The following is a 22,269-nucleotide window of genomic DNA, read 5'->3' as shown; positions in this document are numbered from 1 at the left end:
TAATCTCAGCACTTTGGGAGGCCAAGGCGGGCAGATCACTTGAGTCCAGGAGTTCGAGGCCAGCCTGGCCAACATGGTGAAACACCATCTTTACTACAAATACAAAAATTAGCCAGGCACGCCTGTAATCCCAGCTAATTAGGAGGCTGAGGCACAAGACTTGCCTGAACCCCAGAGGCAAAGGTTGCAATGAGTTGAGATTGTACCACTGTACTCCAGCCTGGGTGACAGAGTGAGATCTTATCTCAGAAGAAAAAAAAAGATCATCACTTACTTCCACAGTGTCTCAGATAATCTGAGACAACGTTCTTTCTGCGTCTTAAATTCCATGACTCTTCCAGTGAGTGGACTGGATCTCATTAGGCAGACCGTGTGCCAGCCTGGAATTTTATCAGTATTTTAGCCTTTTCCTGGTACTGAGGAGACATCACTTGATTTCAAGCTGGAAATTGACACAAGGTCGAGAGAAAATAGGAAGTTCAAGATGGTGATTCACTCTTCACTTTGGAGAAGCCACAATGTCATGGTGCCACACTCGCTTTCATTCTTTTTCACTTCCTCTTCATGCACCAGCAGAGATGATGGAGGGAAACAGAGGCGGCCGTCAGGGGGAAATCAAGACAAAGATTTTGTGTTTCCTGCACCAAACCCACCAGAAGGATCCACTTCGTTTGGGTGTGTATCCCTCCTCCCCACCACTTCCCGGGAAAGAGCTAAAATGTATCAAGAGCATGCCACATTGTGTGTACCACCCTGTTGAATCCTTGCAACAGCCCTACAGGTTAAGTGTGGATCCATTCCCATTTTAGGGATGGTAAGACTGGTGCACAGTGAGGCTAAATACCTGGCCGGCATTGCACCGTGTGTCTGGCAGAGCTGGGTCTGCACCTGGATGCTGTGGTTCTTGAGCTAAGCTTTTTCCTTTTCCTTTTTTTTTTTTTTTTTGAGTTGGAATTTCACTCTTGTTGCCCAGGCTGGAATGCAGTGTTGCAATTGCAGCTTACCACAACCTCCACCTCCTGGGTTCAAGCGATTCTCCTGCCTCAGCCTCCCCAGTAGCTGGGATTGCAGGCGTGAGCCACCACACCTGGCTAATTTTGTTTTTTCAGTAGAGACGGGGCTTCTCCATGTTGGTCAGGCTGGTCTTGAACTCCCGACTTCAGGTGACCCGCCCGCCTCAACCTCCGAAAGTGTTAGGATTACAGGCATGAGCCACCGTGCTGGCCCAACTAAGGTTTTGACCACCAAACCCTGTAGTCGCAAGTGGCCCGGTGTCAAGGTGGAGTGGAAAGACATGGGATTTCAAGATGAGAGGCTTGCATTTTAATCTTGCTCTGCTATTAATTTATTATGAGCCTTGAGTGAGTCTCTTATCCTCTGTTGCTCAGGTTCCCCATTTGCAAAATAGAGAAAAAACTAAAATCCGTTGCACAAGATTGCTGTGAGGCGTGAGGGAGGTAAAGTGCCTGGGACAACGTGAGTGCTTCCATGTGTCAGCTCTTACCGTGGTTTTCTGATTTGCCTTAGGAGACTTTTTTGCTAGGCATGCGGGCTTGCTACCTGGCATAGAGGGCCCCAGCCTGGAGTTAGGATTTATTCCCAAGCAACATTGTGCATGGGTCGTCATGATGCCTTTGTATAAAACCCATTAGGTTACCAGAGTGTCTTGGGGTTTCTTAAAGTACCATCTTAACACACTTGCATTCCAAGCACTAAAGTGGAATGAATGAGGGATGATTTAGTGCAGTGGTATTCAACTTTACTTGTAGCCACAGAAATCAAAGCGAGTTCCACGTGGAACTTTCAAATGTGAAATTGCTCCAAATGGGGCTGCCCTGTTGAAGCAGGCATAGGGGGCTGTTCAACCCTCCCAAGTCACCTCCTCACTTTGGCATCTCCTAGGGAATCCCTGGGGAACCCATTTTGAAAACCACAGCCCATCAGGTGACAGGTAATGAAACTGAGACCCAGAAAGGGGCAGTAACTCACCCAGGAACCTGAAGCAGGCACTCTACTAGAATTATTTTCATTAGCAGCATCATTTTCCTTTTTTATAAGAGGGCTCTCCTGTGTTTCTTTTGGCCATCGATTTTAATTAGTCACCTAGAGATGTGTCTTTCAGTATTGACACTTAGTGGCTGATGCTTCTGAATGATTTTCTCTCCTACCTTCCTCACAGCCATAGATAAAGGCTGGATGGATATTTATTGTTAAAGCAAGGAAAATGGGGCTTTTTATTTGGAAGTGAAACACTGTATTTACCCAGATAATGCTGCCTGAGTCTGCAGGTGTTTGGAGACCCAAGAAAATGTATTTGACAAAATAAGTGAATAAAAATTGTGACCAGAATGAATCCCCATATCAAGCCGTTTGTAAGGGATCGTAAGAGTCCTATTTGAATGCAGCCTCTCTCCCCACTTCCCACACTCCCCCTTTTGCAGCCCCATACCAATTTGATGTTCTAGACCACGTGGCTGTCTTTCCTCAAAACCTAATTTCCACACGGATTTAGCCAGCAGTGACCAGCTACATGAAGAGCTTTAGTGAGAATCAATAGGCGAGGTCCCTGGAGCGGGCTCTACACCGGCTGCATGTGAAACATCCCAGCTAGGATGAGGAGCAGCGAGAGAAAGATGGATGCTTGCACGACATCTGGGACATTGGATGTTTAAGGGCAAGGTGATGTGACTCAGAGAGACTTGGTGACTTGGCCAAGGTCACACAGTGACTTGTAAGCAGGGACCTCGTCCTCTAGCGTTCCTAGGCTGGGACCCTTTCCAACACACTGAACCATTTCTTTGCTGAAAGCAGACTGCCCTTTGCTTTATTATGGAGGTAATAAACTGATCCTTTAGTGTGGCCAAAGAGAGAGGGAGCAAGCTATTAATTAGAGGATGACCTTTAGGGCACATAAATGCGCAATGCCATCAGAGCAGGGAGAGATCACCCATGGTGTGTCCAGCTGTCCCTGAGTGATGGGAAGTTCAGGAACAGAGAAGACCCTGTGCCTGCCAGCAAGTGTGGAAGAAACACATGTGAATTCAATTCAAGACTGGTGAGGCTCGTGCTTGGCTCCTCGAGTGCTCCATGTTCTGGGAGTGGGTGGAGAACACAGTCTTCTCCAAGCCTGACCCTGGCAGCCCGGCGGATTTCATTTCTTCCTTTTCTGCTTGGGAGGCAGGCAGGCTCCAGGGCCAGGCTGCCTGGAGTTCAGATGCTGGCTCTTACTGCATGGATCTGTGATCTTCGGCTAACTGCTTGTGCTTGTAGAGTGGGGAAAGTGACAGTACCTTTCTCATAGTGTGGTGATGAGGTCCTAATGTGATAATCCACGGCATACATGCGTAGGAAAGTGCCTGATGCGGTAAGCAGGCAGTTTGCATTATCTGGTACTTTAGGGCATCTTAGAAGGGAGTGCAACTGTTTCTGTATTTAAATAATAACGTTTATCACTTTCTGTGATTATAAAAGTCACACATAAAGCCAGCACAGTGGCTCATGCCTATAATCCCAGCACTTTGGAGGCCAAGGCAGGCCGATTACTTGAGGTCAAGAGTTCAAGACCAGCCTGGCCAACGTGTTAAAACCCCATCTTTATTAAAAATATAAAACTTAGTTGGATGTGGTGGCGGCTGCCTATAATCCCAGCTACTTAGGAAGCTGAGACAGGAGAATCCCTTGAACCTGGGAGGCGGAGGTTGTAGTGAGCCGAGATCACGCCACTCCAGCCTGGGCGACAGAGCAGAACTCCGTTTCCAAAAAAAAAAGGCACATAAATACATATGTCAGTTACCTAAAGCTAATATTTTGCCTATGTTTCTTACCAGTCTTTTCCCTGTGCACTGTGTATGTTTGCATGTTGGTAAGTAAAATATATGAGAGGCCAGTGTTGTGGACTGGACTCTAGCACTGGGCCCAACACACCAACCCAAAATGGAGTTCATGCTGAAGTTTCACATTACCAAACTCAACCCTAAATTATTTACTTGTAAGATCTGACCTTCCAGGAAATCAGGAGGAAGATGATAGCTAAATCTCCAAAACAAGCCGGTTTTCGCTGGTGTGATGAAGTCCTTTCTGTTTTAACCAATACAAGGAAAGTGACTTTAAATGACCAATCCACATTTGGTTGTTTCTGCCTTCTTTACCCTTATCCTGTCTATAAAGCCCATCCCCTCTACTCAGCTCAGCACAACTTGTTTTCCTTCCTTTCTTCCTTCCTTCCTTTTTTCTCTCTTTTTTTCTTTCTCTTTCTTTCTTTCTCTCTCTCTTTCTTTCTTTCCTTTCTCTCTCTCTTCTTCCCTCCCTCCTTTTCTTTTCTCTTTCCTTCTTTTTTCTTTCTTCATTTCTTTTTCTGTCTGTCTCCCTCCCTCCCTCCTTCCTTCCTTCCTTTTCTTTTCCCTTTCTTTTTCTCTTTCTTTCCTTCCTTCCTTCTCTCTCTCTTTCTTTCTCTCTCTCCCTCCCTCCTTCCTTTCCTCCTTTCTTCCTTCCTCCCTCCCTCCGTCATCCCCTCTTCCCCTCCCCTTCCTTCCCCTCCCCTCCCATCCCTCCCTTTCCTTCTTTCACTGGGTCTCACTCTGCTGCCCAGGCTGAAGCACAGTGGTGCTATCTTGGCAACAGAGCACCTTTCTGTTTTGTAGATGGGATGCTGCCCAATTCATGAATCACTAATAAAAGCAAATTAGATCTTTGCAACTCAATTTGTTGAAATTTTGTTTCTTTGACAGTTGGTGTGTGTGTGTGCATGGACAGGTATGCATAAATATACTTACATATAAATGAGTATGTATTTTCAGTATAATTAAAAAACATAAAACCATGATTCTCATATAAATCTAGAATAAGCATGGGTCAAAGATTGATTTAATGAGGAAGCCAGCAGGATGGAAAAGCTAGCTCTCAGGAGAGTTCAAGGAACAGTGACTGTGTAGGCACTGGACAAAGAATGCCTGGATATGATGGCTGGATTGGATATAAAACTGTTTAATGCCCTATAATACAAAAAAAACAATAACCTTGGGGCTTATCTTTTTTACCAGCCAAAAAAAATCTACAAGTCCCTGTATAACTTTGTACAAAGTTACATTCCTCTAGAATCCCCTGGGTCATTACAGGATCCTTGGGTGGGCTTGCTAAACAGTGCTCCAGTATGAGGTTGAAAAGACACAGGCCTCTCTTTGCCTTTTTTCCACATTTCAGATGATTTTTCTTAACAGTATCCATTTATTCTTTTTGATTCTATGCTAGAAAACACTGTACACCTCACCTTTCGCACTTAATATTATAGCACATCCGTTTTCAAAAGAAAGATTGGAGGAAGGATCAGAAACCCCCCAATGGGTGTGACCTGCTTGTAAAGCCAGCTTGACCCGCCCTCTGTGGGTGCCCCCAGCCTCTTGCTGGGGGTCCCAGGGTAGCTGGACTCGCTGCTGCCACCCTTACATTTTATTGTAATCGTCAATTTCCCTGTCTCTTTCTCCATTCGAACTGAGTTTCTTGAGATCTGGGATTTGTTGAGCTGAACTGGCTTCCTGATCCCACTGTCTCAAGCATCTATTATATTAGCGACTTCAGCATTGTTGACTTCAGCGTTGCTTGCTGAGTGAATACACATGGGTTTTAAGAAGCCTGGCTTTTTTCAGTTACAAAAAGACAAGCTGTGCTATTAGGGACCGGCAGGGACTCCTCTCCTGGAGTATTTAAGTCAGAGAAGCTCCCAATCCCCACGCAGGGTGACGGCCTATTCACTGCTTCCATCTCTAACTCTGCCATTTAATTGTGTTTGGACATAACACACTCAGTCTAGAAAATCAGTCATGCCTCTTTTCTCTAGGACTCTCCTGACCGAGCTCTCTTGTTTTCTAACTTTCTTTCTTAATCAAGGTCTTAAAGGGGTAAAAAGTACTTGGCCTCCTAAAGCTAAGGAGGGACAAGTGTGACTTGAAGGATTAATCTCCACATTATGAATTTTTTTTTTTTGACGGAATCTTGCTCTTGTTGTCCAGGCTGGAGTGCAGTGGTGTGATCGTGGCTCACTGCAACCTCTGCCTCCTGGGTTCAAGTGATTCTCCTGCCTCAGCTTCCTGAGTAGCTTGGATTACAGGTGCCTGCCACCACACCCAGCTACTTTTTGTACTTTTAGTAGAGGCGGGGTTTCTCAATGTTGGCCAGGCTGGTCTCGAACTCCTGATCTCAGGTGCTCCACCTGCCTTGGCCTCCCAAAGTGCTGGGATTACAGGCTTGAGCCACCGAGTGGGGCCCATGCTATGAATTTTAAAGCTCTCTGGTTCCACGGTTGGGAAAACCCATCAAAATGCTAATGGCTCTGTGGTCTTGCCTCCTGCAAACCTTTTCTGCATTAGAATATATTTACATGGACTTGAGCAGGGGAGTATTACAGAGTTGGGGTGCAGTTTTCCCAGTATTCCCCCGCAGCCCTGTGGGTTATAAAGTCTGAATTAATAGCCCCAGTTGCGGAAAAAGCCTGTGGTTGGCTGTGGGGCTGGGCTCTTCACTCAATTCCAGTTTAAAGTTCTCGGCTTTCAGCTTCCTTGCTAGCTGCAGGGTGGCCAGTTTAGAAGCATCTCTATTACTGTCGTGTGGCTTTTTAATACTGCTTCTCTCCGAGGCAGACTATCCTTGGACCTGCGTTCCTGTGTGTTTAAGACTGCACATTGCATCCACGTGGAGTTCAAGGTCTGGAACGTGTTGAGACACAATTCATAGCAAAGCCAACTTCAGCACTGAGACAGCCTCTGTTCTTCTTGAACCTCTGCCAAAGCCCTGGCTGCTTGTAACCTTTGAAAGCCCTGGTATCTTTGCTCAAACAGCCCAATGAGCCAAGATGTAGGAGCTCAGATGTATCCTTGGGAGGATGAACCCTATGGTGTTGGCCACACGTGGCCAGTAATGCAGGCTGGACTTCATGGGCGCCATGGATTGGACAGCTTCGGCTGTGTGACTGTGGATAAGATGTCTGACCCCTCTGAACCTTTTGGTGTAGGAGAAAGAATAATGCAATGCAGATGAAAAGTGAGGTCTAGTGGATATCCCTGTCCTTTCCTCCTTGAAGTGCTGAGGAAGTGCTTTCAGACAGCACAAAGGAGGAGCAGACATGGGACGATACCCACCAATGGTAAGAGGTTTTGGGCTCCCGCGGGCTGCATATGCGCTTTCCTACTCAGCCAGTGTGGCTGTGTCTGTCTGCGGCAGGTCCTACCCAGGCAGAGACCCTGACTGGCACGTGCTGCCTGTAGAAAAGCCCCAGACCAGACCAGAGGGGAGATGATTCTTTTTTTTTTTTTTTTTTGATGGAGTCTCCCTCTGTCGCCCAGGCTGGAGTGCAGTGGTGCAATCTTAGCTCACTGCAACCTCCGCCCCGCTAGGTTCAAGCAATTCTCCTGCCTCAGCCTCCTGAGTAGCTGGGACTACAGGCACGTGCCACCACCCCTGGCTAATTTTTCATATTTTTAGTAGAGACGGGGTTTCACCGTGTTAGCCAGGATAGTCTTGATCTCCTGACCTCATGATCCCGCCTCGACCTCCCAAAGTACTGGGATTACAGGTGTGAGCCACCGTGCCCGGCCAGAGAGATGATTCTTAACAGCAGTTGCATTGAGAATAAACAGCTTCACGCAATCATTTATGGGGTTGGGACATTCCCTCCCTCCCTGGCCCTTCCATCTTCCCCATCCCACCAAGAGCTAAAGGGTTCAGATGGGGAGGCCTGTGCCTCTGGGCAGACCCTTGGGGCCCCCTGCTGGCAGTGCCCGGAGCCTGCTGCACTGGGTCAACTGCAGTAGGGAACAGCCTCCATTTCCTGAGTAGAAATAGATCCCATCTTTCTGAGGATGTCATGGCTTCACTTCAGCCTCACTAAGACCCTGAGGCACAATTAGCAGGCTGATTGGGACTCATTCCGGGAACAAAGGGTGCTGGGCCCATTGACAGGAGAGGCAGGTGGGAAGCGCCTTTCCCCTGCCAGAGGGAAGCAGGTGGAGAGCCCGGCAGACACTGCAAGGTTCTCAGCGCTCAGGCGGCTTCATTAAGGGCTGCCCTGGGGTTTGCTGAGCTAGGAACGCATCAGCCAGGCGTCCTGAGTAGGCCTTGGCTCCCCTCCCTCTCCCCTGCCCCCACACCAACCCCCTATGTAGCTAATTTAAAACAAAGCAAAACAAAGCCCGGGCTTTGCTTTGGAGCCATAAACTGCAGAGCTTTTATCTGTCAACAAGCAATGCATCAGGCTGGCAGTGGCCCAGCCTGGATCCTGTGGCCTGGCATCGGCGTGGGAGAGGAGGTCTGAGGCTGCCCCTTAGGACATAAGGCCAAGTTCTTGTGTCCTCGAGACTCAGAAGTCTGGCTGTTTCTCCTAGGAGCCAGGAAGAGCTGTAGGGTGGCTAGAGTGGGGAGTACAGAGTCAGGGTGGGGAGAAGGGCAGACAGAGAAATGGAAAGGGAAAGAGAGATGGAAAGAGAGAGAGATGGAGGAGGGGAGAGGGAGATGAAGAGAGAGATTGCTAATAGAAGCTAACCAGAGAAAGGCTTATCATTGGGTTGGTCATCTCTCTTTCTCTCCCTTCATTCCTTGCTGCCTCTTCCAGGAAGCCTTCCTGGCTTTCCTCCTCCTCTGAAATCTGACTGACTTGGGATTCTAAAATATCAAGAGACTCTAAACAAGTGGTCTTCAATATTATCTGGAAACTTAATATATAAATTATTAGGAAGTCCAGCTGTTGTGAATTAAGTGTCTGGTGTGTGTTTGTGGAGGGGTGTATCCCTCATCTGTTCTTTGTGTAGAACCCCGAGGGGGGAAGGGTTCCCAGGAGAATAACTTGGAATCATGGATCATAGCCGCTCCCCTTTTTTCCCTAGTGTTTTTTTTTAGTTGTCATAAAATACACAAAACATAAAATTTACCATCTTGGCCATTTTGAAGTACATGGTTCAGTGGTTTTAAATACATTCATAATGCTGTTCACCCATCCATGCCATCCATCTCCATAACTCTTTTCATTTTGTAAAATGGAAAATCTATATCCATTAAGCAATAATTCTTCCCATTTCTCTCCCCTCCCAGCCCCTGGTAACCTCCATTCTATTTCCTGTCTATGATTTTAACTATTCTACATGTCTCATGGAAGTAGAATCATGCAGTATTTGTCTTTTGTGACTGGCTTTCTAAAATGTAGCATAGCATTTTCAAGGTTCATCTATGTTGTAGCATGTCAGAATTTCCTTCTTTTTTGAGGCTGAATAATATTCCATTGTGTAGATGGACCACATTTGGCTTATCCATTCATCTGTCGATAGACACTTGAGTTACTTGCACTTTTTAGCTGTTGTGAATAATCCTACTGTGAATATGAGTAGACAGTTACCTCTTTGAGACTCTGCTTTCTTTTCCTACTGTCTTGGTTCCTAATCTTTGAAGAAAAGCTTTCAGTCTTTCAACAGTGAATATGATATTTGCTGTTTGCTGTGGGTGTTTCATGTATGATTCTACTGTTTTGAGATTGTTTTCTTGTTTAGTTGAATGTTTTTATTGTAAAAGGATGTCAAATTTGTCGGATGCTTTTTCTTTTAAGTATACACCCAGAAGTGGAATTGCTGGATCACATGGTAATTCTATTTTTAATTTTTTGAGGAACTGCCATACCGTTTTCTACAGTGGTTATACCATTTTACATTCTCACCAACAGTGGGAGCAGGGTTCCAGTTCCTTCACATCCTAGCCAACACTTGTTATTTTGTTTCTGTTTTTTTTTTTAATAGTAGCCATGTTAGTGGATGTGAAGTTGTATCTCATTGCAGTTTTATTTATTTACACTTGATCTTAGCCAAAAGGCTGAGAAGCGATTATTTATTTATTTATTTATTTATTTATTTGAGACAGGGTCTTACTCTGTTGCCCAGGTTGGAGTGCAGTGGTGTGATCTTGGGTCACTGCAGCCTCTGCCTCCTATGCTTAAGTGATTGTCTTGCCTCAGCCATCCAAGGAACTGGGACTACAGGCATGTGCCACCATGCCCAGCTGATTTTTTGTATTTTTAGTAGAGACAGAGTTTTGCTATGTCGCCCAGGTGGGTCTCGGACTCCTGGGCTCAAGAGGTACACCCACCTCTGCCTGCCAAAGTGCTGGGATTACAGGCAGTGTGAGCCATTACACCTGGCCTCGTTGCAGGTTTTGAGTTGCATTTCCCTAATGTTTAGTTATGGTGAGCATATTTTCATATACTTATTGACCATTTGTATATCATCTTTGAAAAAATGTCTTTTAATCTTTTCTGCCCATTTTTTAATTGTTTTTTTTTTGTTGTTGTTGTTGTTGCTGAATTTGAGTTTTCTATATTTTCTGATATTAATCCTTTGTGAGATATGTGAGTTGCAAATATGTTCTCCCATTCCGTTGGTTGCCTTTTTGCTGTATTTGTATTATCTTTTGATGCACAAATTTAAAATTTTTTCATGAAGTCCAGTTTGTCTATTTTTCCTTTTGTTGTCTGGTTTTTAGTGTCATATCCAAGAAATCATTATAAAATCCAATGTCAAATTGCTCTGGCTAGGACTTCTAATACTATGTTGAATAGAGGTGGCGAAAATGGGCATCCTTGTCTTGTTCCTAATCTTAGAAGAAAAGCTTTCGGTCTTTCACTATTTAATATGATATTTGCTGTTTGCTGTGGGTTTTTCGTATATGACTTTTACTGTTTTGAGATAGTTTTCTTGTATTTTTAGTTGAATGTTTTTATTATAAAAGGGTGCCGAATTTGCCCAATGCTTTTTATGCATCATTTGACATAATTGTATGGGGGTATTTCCTCTTTATTCTGTTGATATGGAATATTACCTTGATTTTTGTATGTTTAACCATCCTTGCATTCCAGGAATAGGTCCCACTTGGTCATGGTGTATAATCCTTTTAATATGCTGCCAAATTTGGATTGCTAGTATTTTGTTGGGGATTTTTATATCATTGCTCATAAGGGATATTTGTCTGTAGTTTTCTTTTCTGGTAAGTGTCTTTGTCTGGTTTTGGTATTAGAATAACGCTTGGCTCATTGTCCTTTTTACAGAAAGTAGCAGCAGATTATATTTTACAAAATTATTGCTTCTTCTATCAAGTGTTTATGATAGGCTGGGTACTGTGGGAATCATTTGCAATCTATTAGCTTATCCAACCCCTAGCTCCAGCTTGTGAGTTGGGACTATGGTTGTTCACACTTTGCAAGTGAATATCCTGAGATTTGTTGGGATAAAGAACTTTCCTGAGGTCACAATGGTAACAAGAGGCAGAACTGAGATTTAAACTCAGGCCTGTGGGGGCACAAAAGCCTGGCTTCTTAACCACAGTGCTTTACATTGATTTGATGCTGGGGGCTCCTCATCTCCCACCATGTCTCCTGCCCCTGTTGCAGATAGGCAGCAGGCTGCACTGGGGAATTAGTCCCTATACAAAGCCCATTCACAGGAACCATCCAAACAGTGCTATGCTGTTCAGTTATCCTGACCCTTTACCAATTTTAGAGTTCCCCCCAAATGGCATCTTTGCAAGGCCTCCATCAGCAGCTGTCCTTGTGCTATAAATCAGGCAGTTTGCCGATCCCATGCCTGTTCACAAACTGGCCTACTGAACACAGTTGGTAAAGCAACTGCCCTGCATACTGGGGCTTGGCTTAGACACAGGAAAGCTTTGGTCTCCTTGTGGCACTGTTGAATTCTTCAGCACCTGGGTCAGCAAAGACCAAGACAAGAGGCAGCTCTGACCCCTCCTTCTCGAAGGCCTTATCTGTAGATCTAAGGACAGAGCAGGTGGCGCAGTGGGGTGAGCTGGGGGATGATGGTGTTTGACCACGTGGTCTCTGCTCAGACCCACTGACTCTGGAAGATTAAAGCTAGGCTCTTCATAGTCCTAAGAGTCTCAGTTTCTGAGGGTCTAGAGAAAATTATACAGGTAGGTGAGGATCATTCCTTTCCTCTCTTTCTCACCATTAACCTAGTTCTGCCTTCCCACATTCATCTAACTCATTCTTTTATAGATCCACTTATCTTTCCTCTGTCCTTCTGTTCATCCCTGTATTCATCCATCTCTCCATCCACCCAGTCACCTTCCCATCCCTCAACCAATTATAGCCTAGTTCCTTCTTTCTACCATTCAGGTTCTTTTATAGATCTGTTCACTACTCACCCATCCATTTCTCCTAGCAACTGTCTATCCATCCAACTATTATTTGCAGAATAAGGAACTGAGACTCATAGGAGGAGTAAGATACCACCCATATCTTTGAGGAACTCATAGTCTGGTAGGTGGGAAAAATCACATGAACAAAAAATACACTATTACCTATACACCCAATTTGTGATGGACACCCAGAGAACAATGACTTATCATGCCTGTTGAGAGAGTGGGAAGATTTCACAAAAAAGTTAACTGAAAGAAGGTCTTGAACGATAATTATGAGTTTGCCAAGTGAGGGGAGGGGTGAAACACAGGGTTAGGAAAGGAAGAGAGGAATTCCAGGAAGAGCAAACATCAGTGAACTTGGGCCAAGCACACTCTGAGTCCAGGTGAGGTCAATTAGACTGTGGGGTCTGTGCATACTGCAAAGACCTGAAGGTGGGCCTGGACGGGAACTGGGGATCAGATGATAAAAGGCCTTGTGTCCAGACAAAGGGAGGCCAGGGAACCCACTAAAGCAGGGACAGACACAGTGCTTTACATTTATGGGCTCACTCCAACAGTGAAAGAGAGGGCAGAGTGGGGAACAGAGGCTGCAGGCTGGCAGAACAGCCAGGAGCCTGTGTGCAGCAAGCAGACAGCAGTAATGAGGGTGAGCCCAGCCAGGGGACGGGTAGATGCTATAAGGATAGAGAGTCAAGGTGACTTTGGGACACATGAGGTGAAGAGAATCAGTAGCTGGGAAATACACAAGAGTCTTCGATCTGGGTTTTGGTTGCACAGGGATATTCTGTTTGTGAAAATTCAGTGGGGTATATATTCATGGTATGTGTGCTATTGTGTATGTATGTTATATTTTAATTAAAACAATAAAAGTAGGATAGGAAACATCAGGAGACATATTAAAGTTTCTCATCTGGGCCTCATCCAGGACACGGAAGTGGGCTGACCGATTTTTTCTTGTAAATTGAGAGCTCTTCCCTAGTTTGGAAGGAGGAAGAGGAGGAAGAAGCTTTAACTTTTGAGCCAGGCCTTGCAAAATGTGTGAACCTGGCTTATACTTCTCATAGTTACTGCCACCTATGAAGCTCCTGTATTTTGTGGATTCTAAGGCACACTTTTTTAAAATAACATTTTAATGTCTCTGAAACCAGGATGCATTTTACAAAAAGTGACGTCATAGTTAATTTAATTAGTTGGTAGTGTTTTCTGTTTCTTAGAAGTGTTTAAAATTACGGTGTCATTATGATCCATGGAGACGTCCATTCAAGAGCCATGATATCATGTGCCAGGCTCCCTGCTAAGAACTGCACACACATTTCTCACTGAATCTCACACCAGCCTGCGAGTCATCAGCTGTCGTTAGCCCTGTGTCATAGATGAGGAGTCCAGGCATGATGTAGGTAGGTCACTTGCTCTGGGTCACAGCTAGTAAGAACTCGATTTAGGATTTCAGCCTGTGCCCCCGCCAAACATTCAGGAGAACTACACACAGAGCAAGATCAAGTTTGGGGGCAGGAGGGCGGTGGGGACTTCCCAAAGCCCAAGACTAATCAGGTAAAGGGCAACCCCCATCGCCTGCCCACCAGGCTTACACTCTGCCACTTTCACCCAGGACCCGCTCCTGCTCTTAGCCCTAAACCCTGGGATTCTTTTCTCTGTCTCTCAGGAGAGCTCTGGCTCTAACATCTGTATTGACTCCCCTCCCCCATGGAGAGGAGGGGGCTACAATGGAATCTCAGGGGCAAGGGGGAAACATTCTAAACCCAGCTGGTTTCCCTCACACAACGCAGATTTGCTTAAATGGGAATTAGGATTAGTGCTGGGTTTTGCCTCTTCTGGCAGGCTGGTAATAAACTAATCTCCTCTGAGGCTGCAGGAAGGCAGAATTCCACCAAACACGGGAGACAGCTTAAGGCTCCAGAGCACAAAACCTGGAAAGTAATTTTGTTATTGACAAGCGCTGCCCACACCTCCTGACATACAGCCCGCAGCTCCTTCCTGGCGTGGCTGCGGCCTTTAATTCCGTTAATGTGTGACATTCACCCAGGCTGCGTGGCTGACAGGCACTCTTGACACTAATACGTGTTCCGTGTAGTCCCTGGAGCTCATAAAAGCTCATTATCAGTTCTGAGCCAGTAAATGTAGTTCCTGGCTCAGGTAGGCCCGAGTTCCTCTGCGATGCTCCAGACAGTAGAACAGGGACATCTGCACCAGCCAAGTCCCACACACCTCCCTTTGTCCAGGGCTCTCGGCCTCCCAGGCCACTGGAAGGTGCCCAGGAAAGCCATTCCACAAGCAGAGCCCTGGGTTCAAATTTACATCTGAGAGAAGGGATTCCTTCTGCCCTGCACTGTGAGGTGACTCAATCCAGCATTTGGGGAAGGCAGTTTGTCAGCACTACCCAGCCTCTCCTCTGCCCACTTCTACGCATCTGGGCTTTGGAATTGCATGAACATTTCTGCACCAAGATGGCACCCAGGGGATCATTGTAGCAAGGCTCTAGAGGCCAGAAATGGAGCTGTCCGACAGAGCCATGGTGGGAAATACACAAATGGTAGATAAACTGTGGCCCACAGAGTACTATGGGATACTGTGCAGCTATGAAAAGGACTCAAGAAAATCCTTTTTGGACATGACATCATTGGCAAGTGATGTTGTAGAATGTGTGTGGTAAGATTGCATTTTTGTGGCCAGAAGCAGTGGCTCACGCCGGTAATCCCGGCACTTTGGGAAGCCGAAGTGGGGGATCATGAGGTCAGAGTTTGAGGCCAGCCTGGCCAATATGGTGAAACCCATCTCTACTAAAAATACTAAAATTATCTGGGTATGGTGGTACACACCTGTAGTCCCAGCTGCTTGGGAGGCTGAGGCAGGAGAATGGCTTGAACCCAGGAGCAGTAGGTTGCACTGAACTGAGATCGTGCCACTGCACTCCAGCCTGGGCTATAGAGCGAGACTCCATTTCAAAAAAAAAAGAGATCCTATTTTTGTAAAACGTCACACTGCTGTGTGCTCACATAAGTACATGCTTATACACACATACATGCATGCATTTGTTTGGGTAGAATAAAGTCTACAGAGTCTCACTTCAGAGTCTTTGCAGTGGTTCTGTCTATTAAAAAGGATGACTAGTAAGGAAGCACATGTACTTTTGTACTTAAAAATGAAAAACTTATCTATATCTTTATCTGTCTCTATAAATAACTTGCCCAGGGTCATACCTATATATACACATATGTATATATATGTGTGTGTATCTATGTGACTTTATGAGTTTATACATGTAACAGATTCCTCTGATTGTAGCCTTAGTCTGGTTCATGATGCATAAGGCCCCCCGTGCTGACACTGCCTGGATAGACTCTTGAGGCCCAGATGGCCAAATAAAATGAAGTCCCATCCTCCAGCCAATCCGTTTCCCGTCAGTTAACAGGAGTTCTGAGACTCCCTTGTATGCATGAGCTGCACTGACACTGGGGTCTGTGGGGTAGACCTTGAACTCATCGCCTTCCTGCTTACACCCTCCCACTGTGGAGTGACGGCACTGGCACCAGGCTTGACTTCCCATGGCCGAAGTTCTAGTCCCAGCTCTGCCTCATTTCAGTGATGTTACTTTGGGCAAGTTATTTAACTCCTCTGAGCTCACAGTCCTCATTCCTGATGTGGTGACACTTTCTCCTGGGGTTGTAAGGGATGTCAGGATTATCATCTTTATCATTCGAGAGACCTGAAACTTGATCAGGGCTTCCACTGTGCAGCTAGTCTCTGAGGGCAGGAGTCTGGGAGGGGAGAGACTGGGGAACTTAGCTTTCTCCCCTGTGCTCTGGAGGCTGTAAGTTTTGCTCTTATTTCTCAGCTGTGCATGTGACCAAGCCCATCCCTCAGGACTGGCCTGTCTCTGCTGGCAGGTATGTGGCCTGGACGTGGTGAATTTGATCCTTCTCTGGTGACCTGGGGACTCTTCATCAAACTGACAGAAAGGAAGGGTTGGAGAGGCTGGACTTCTAACCCAGCTGGCATTCTGGAACTGAGTTCTTTTTTTCACCACTGAGACTTTCCTTCCCATTACTTATCTCTTCATGGATAGCAGACCTTGAAAGTGTTGGGTTTGCCCAAAGAGCCTGCATTCATTAGGCAATGATTAATTCTTTTTCCTGTTTTCAAAATGACTCAGAAAGACTTTTTTCAGCCTGAGGAAACTGGAATTCCCACACCAGTTGATAATATTCTAGCTAGAAGCAAAGAAACATAGTGTGATGTTTTGATTAGCGTGTTCAATGGCATTACATGAATGTACAGGCTCCAGGCTGACTTGGGAAGATTGAAAATATGCCCCCATTCATAGGCTCTGGAGACACCATCCTGGGAAGCTTCATGGGGCTAGTGCTTAGTCCTGCCCTTCCAGCTGTATGAGTCTAGTCTTGCACTGCTATAAAGAAATACCCAAGACTGGGTAATTTATAAAGAAAGGAGTTTGATTGGCTAACAGCTCTGTAGACTGTACAGGAAGCATGGCAGCATCTGCTTCTGGAGAGGCCTCAGGAAACTTACATTCCTGGCAGAAGGGGAAGCACACATGGTGGCATGGTAGAGACAGGAGCAAGAGAGAGGGGGAAGGTGCCCCACACTTTTAAATAACCAGATCCCATGATAACCCACTATCATGAGAATGGCACTGAACGGATGGTGCTAACCCATTCATGAGAAACTGTCTCTGTCAGGGTTACTATTTGTGGAGGTCTGTCTTTCAGGCTTTGACTTAGCAATGGATGAATAAAGTATACTAACATACAGATATTATGCTTTGCTAGTTTGGCTGAGGGTCTATGGCTGCGTACAGACTCTTTGGAGGGTGCTGTAAACAGTCGCAACTGCTGGCTTTCTTTAGCTAGTGAGACTTGCATTTATTTAGTAAACTTTCATTGACAAAAGATTGAGTCAATACTACTAGAGGTTGAAAGATTAAAGGACAGGTTCTGATGCTTAAAGCAAATACTATTAGAGGGTAATATCTTTGGGTTGACTTCTTGAGAGGGCTATCTGGCTTAAAGGTTAGTTTTAAGACTACATGAATAAGTTAGTTAGGTAAACTTCTTTACATACTTTAGCTATTTGCTTTACTTACTAACTAATTGTATAGGGGATTTAGGCTGCTTTCAGCTGAAACTTCTACTGAAACTATGAAAAAACATATCTCTGTGATCCAATCACCTCCCACCTGCCTGAATGGACATCTGAGGCCCCACCTCCAGCACTGGGAATTTTGATTCGATGTGGGGACACATTTAAACTGTATCACCAACCATGGGTGCCCTGTCTGGCTTCTGTGCTTGCAGTGATGGAAGTGGGGAGTGTCCCACTTTGGAGAGCAGGAGCACCATGTGGATTGAGATGGTCCCCAAGGAATCCTGCCTTTTTGAAATGTGTTTCTCTCTCTTCTTTCTCTAGAGTGTATCTGGAAGCTGCTGCCAGGAGGACGCTGTAAGAGAATCTTGGCACCCCTGGCCCAAAGGGAAAGACACTAGTGGAAAGAGGTATGATGTAGCAACATGGCAGGGTAGCATCTTCACTTATACAAACAAGAGGGTCTGCTCTTCTCTCTTCTTCTCCTCCTGCCCTACAAACCACCAGGTCTGTTTGAGAGGGCTCTCAGCTCTTGCCCAAGGGATACAGGGCAGGAGAAGGGTGGCTTCACTCTTGTCTTCACCTCTAGACATTTGCTCATGGATGGGGACAAAGGGGCCATCTTTGTGCAGGAAATGAGGGTGGATGTATGGCAGAGAGTGAGCTCTTCAAGGAAGAGTGGAGCTCCTGGGAGTTCTAGGCAGGGTCATGAGGGCTTGTGGAATCTGTGTCAAGGACTCTTCCCCAAACTCAGCCTCTTCCATACCCACCACAGTCTTGGAACTGTGAGACAGATACTGTTTCCTATGGTGATTACCATCCCTCTGCCCTCGATTGTCTTTTGGATAAAGTCTAAATCCACAAGCACTAGGATCAATCACCACATTCCATGGTGAAACTGAGAACAGAAAAGCCTTAATCTGCTTCAGAGGCTCTGGGAAGTCCTTCTTGAACTGACCATGATCTTGGGACTGATGATGGGCTGGGTGGCCTCATGGAAGCTTCCTGGATGAAAAGCTAGGATGTCTGTCCTCTGAGCGGCCTCAACCACCATTGTGACGCATGTCATTTCCCTCGTTGAGCCTCATTTTCTCATCGTAAAATGAGGTAGCTGTGATTTGAATCTCTGTTCCAGCACTCATGCTCTCAATTTCTGGGATTCCAAAAGTGGGGCTGAGCTGGAAGAAGTGACAGGTCAGTGGTTGGGAGGTTATGTAAGGCCATGGAAAGGAGAGGGGATTTGAAAACTCCAAGGAGATCTGATTGCCAGTCTTGGTCAAAGGACAATGGCTCTGACCCTTGGTGGTAAATCACAGGATCTGAGGTGCAGAGGAACCTGGGTTTGAGTCCCTACTGACCAGAAGAGAAACCAGCAATATGATAGAGCACTTCATGCGCCAAGCACAGTGTGATGCTCACTTGCTGCACCATCCCATTCCATCCTCTCAAACGCCCTGTGATATTGCCACTATGATCACCTCCATGTTAGAGAAGAGAAAACCAGGCCTCAGAAAAGCTAAATGACTTGCCCAAGGTCACACAGCACTGAGTAATGTCGTCGAGATTTGAAGCCACTGCCTGAACTGCCCTACAATGCTTGTGTCTTTTGCTTAAGTCTGTGATTTGAAGCTTAAGATTTAAAATGATTAGCCAAATCATTTCTCTGAAATTCCATTTCCCACAAAAACATAAAAATGGTTTGTTTCCCTGTCCTAGACTTTTTTTTTTTTTTTTTTTTTTTTTTTTTTTAATTTTGGGCATGTCATGTAACCCCTGCAGGTCTTGATTTTCTGATCTCTAAAATGGGACAGTAACACCTACTCACGTGTTGCTTTGGGGAAAAGACAAGGAAGACTTGGGGAGCTCCTTGCACTAGATCTTGTACATGTGCCCTTCACACCTGCTCCACCTGCTTCCCCTGCCTGGGGCTGCTGGCAGGGTGCATGGGATGTGCAGACTGTAAAGGGCTGTACTACTGCCTAATAGAATTTTCTATTTCGGCTGCCTCTGTGCCCACAGTTGGAAAGCATGTGGCCACTTACTTAGTCACCAATCTGATGGTTCACTCTCCCTTTCAGAGTGTGCCCTTGGCTGCCCTGGATTATTCTGGGCTGGAATCCAAGACAGGGTGACCGGCTCCCAGGGGCAGATAAAACAGGGCCAGGCTGAGGCCTTCGTGGACAGTGTGGGAGGAGCGGTGAGGCCTGGGGCCTGCTCCGGCTGTCCCTCACTGACAGTGTCTGTGTCCCACGGCTCACCCCACCAGCTGCCAGGATCATAATCTTAATTGTAAACCTCCTGGCAGCGGCTGCCCTGATCCCCACAGGAAGTGGTTGCCTTATCACAGAGCCTGAATCCTGCCTGGTTTTCTTAATCTGGAGAAGGCGCTGAAGCGAGTCAGAAAAAGCTCCCGTCCATCAGGAACTTTCTTCTCAGGATGTCTCTCCATCTAGGGACATGATGGGCCTCAAGCCTCGGTGTATAAGAGGAAAGAATCCCTTTAAGTGCAGAGCAAAGTGGCAGGGGTGTTGTTGTTCTTGGTTTACTTTCAGGAGGAGACCCCGAAGAGCAGAGCTATTTAGCCTTGCCCCTCTTGGTAGCCAGGAAACAGATAAATGTTATAGCATCACAGGGAAAATATAAAGACGACCATAAAGCAACAGGCAGAGAGGCAAGCACTGTCATGGAAAAGCTTTGCTGGGGTTTTGGAGTCAGAAGGGTGAGGGCTGAGTCCCAGCTCTGCCCTTCAGTAGCTGTTTGGCTTAGGGGTGAGTGACTTGATCCCCGCTAGCCTGTTTTCTCATCTGTAAGATGGGTAAAGGTCATGTACCCCACTGGGTGGTTGTAAGGTTAAGGTGACCACCATGGGAATCCCCTGTTTGCTTTGAACCACGGCAGCCCCTTTGGAATAGTATAACCTCCCAAGGTGACCTCTTGGGAAGAGGGCCAGGCTCTTGGGATGTAAGAGCTGGATGTTTGTAACCAAACAGTGGGGTTACCCTGGAGACACATACCTCCTTTTGTGTGAGTTCTAAAAAAGGGCTGTGAGAGGGACTTGGGTTGTGTCAGCTCTCTGTCCTGATGTGCTATTACTTGGAGCCAACTCAGGTATGAGCAGTTCATCCCAACCCTCTACCTGATGGCTGACACTTCACTCACAGCCATCTTTACTGGACCCTTTCTGTAGGTAATTGTTAATCCTACCCACACCCCAGAAGGCAGGCATTAACAAGCTTTTTAAATGACTTCAGGCTTCATGTCTAAAATGCAGCAAGGAAGGACCCAAACACAATATTCCTGGCCCAAGGACAGTGTGTTTGTGAGAGCTCTTCACATTACCCTCTGCACCTAGAGATACTCTCTGTGCCCATGGTGGCACCCTTCTCCAGTTCTCCACCCAGCCTTGCACTAAGTGTGGAGCTCAGGCAGAAATGAAAGTCTCCTGATGTTTTTATCTCCCTAGCCAGCCCTCTGAGGCAGGCTGAGTGAAAGAAGGCAATTTCTATGGATTCCCCAGGCTTCAGTTTATCTATTTTTTTTGTTATTGTTGGTCAAGCTTTTTGTGTTCTATCTAAGAATCCATTGCCAAATTTGAGGTCATAGAGATTTACTCCTATGTTTTATTCTGAGAGTTTTATTTAGCTCCTATATTTAGGTCATTGATCCTTTTTGAGTTAATTTTTATATATGGTGTGAGGTAGGGATTCAGTGTCATTCTAGTGTATGTGGATATCCAGTTGTCCTTGCACTATTTGTTGAAGAGACTATATTTTCTCCAGTATATTGCCATTACTCCTCTGTCAAATATCAGTTGACATATATATGTGGCTCTATTTCTGGGCTGTCTATTCTGTGTCAATAATCTATTTGTCTGTACTTTCACCAATACCACACCATTTTATTAATCTATCTGTATAGTAAATCTTAAAGTTGGGTAGTGTCAATTCTTCCAATATTGTTCTTCTCTTTCAATTTTGGGTTGGCTAGTCTAGGTTTTTTATTTCTGCAAATAAACCTTAGAATCAGTTTGTTGATAGTCATAAAACAACTTGCAGGATTTTGATTGGATTGTGTTGAATCTATAGATCAAGTTGGGAAGAACTGACATCTTGACAGTATTGAACCTTCTTATCTTTGAACATTGACTATCTTTCAGTGTTTTCATTTATTTACTTCTTTGATTTCTTCAATATAGTTTTGCAGTTTTCTTCATACAGATCTTATACATATTTTGTTAAATTTATTCTTTTTTTTTAAATTTTTATTTTTTACGCCCCCACCCTTTCCCAAATTTATTCTTAAGTATTTTATTTCTTTGGGTGTTAATAGGAATGGTTTTTTTTTTTTTTAAATTTCAAATTCTGCTTGCTCGTTGCTGGTAGATAGGAAAGCAATCACTTTTGTATATTAACCTTGTATCCCACAACCTTAGTATAATTGCTTATTTGTTCCAGGATTTTTTTAGTCATTTCTTTCAAATTTTCTACATAAACAATCATATTTTCTGCAAACAAAGACAGTTTCCTTCTCAATCCGTATGTCTTTTCTTTTCTTGTTTTATTACAGTAGCTATGACTTCCAGTATGAAGTGGTAAGAAGGGCCATCCTTGCCTTATTCCTCATCTTAGCAGGACAGCCTCAGATTTCTCATCATTGAGTTTGATATTAACTATGAGTGTTTTGTAGATGCTCTTTATCAACTTGAGGAAGATACCCTCAATTCCTGGTCTGCTGAGAGTTTTTATCATGAATAGGTATTAGATTTTGTCAAATGCTTTGTCTGCATTTATTGATATGATCATGTAATTTTTCTTTATTAGATTGTTGACATGATGAATTATATTATTTGATTTTTTAATATTAAACCAGTCTTGTATATCTGGAATAAATCTCACCTGATCATGTTATATAAATCCTTTTATACATTCTTGGGTTTAATTTGTTATTTTGCATTTACATTCTTGAGAG

At 45.1% G+C, this 22,269-nt stretch overlaps 1 protein-coding gene across 3 annotated transcripts in view; it reads left to right on the top strand.

Annotated features, from left to right (window-relative positions):
* The window catches only part of TSPAN18 (tetraspanin 18), a 204,869-nt gene that overhangs the window by 22,589 nt on the left and 160,011 nt on the right, over positions 1-22,269 (top strand). For all 3 annotated transcript variants that reach the window (XM_064364999.1, XM_064364997.1, XM_064364998.1), the window contains exon 2: positions 17,626-17,711. The gene's annotated coding sequence lies outside the window, so the exon portion shown is untranslated. The remainder of the gene's footprint in view (positions 1-17,625; positions 17,712-22,269) is intronic.

The sequence above is a fragment of the Aotus nancymaae genome, unplaced genomic scaffold (genome assembly GCF_030222135.1).
Source record: "Aotus nancymaae isolate 86718 unplaced genomic scaffold, 86718_ANA_hifiasm-v0.15.2.pri h1tg000059l, whole genome shotgun sequence".
NCBI classification, from domain to species: Eukaryota; Metazoa; Chordata; class Mammalia; order Primates; family Aotidae; genus Aotus; species Aotus nancymaae.
This window is presented reverse-complemented; position numbering and strand designations above follow the sequence as displayed.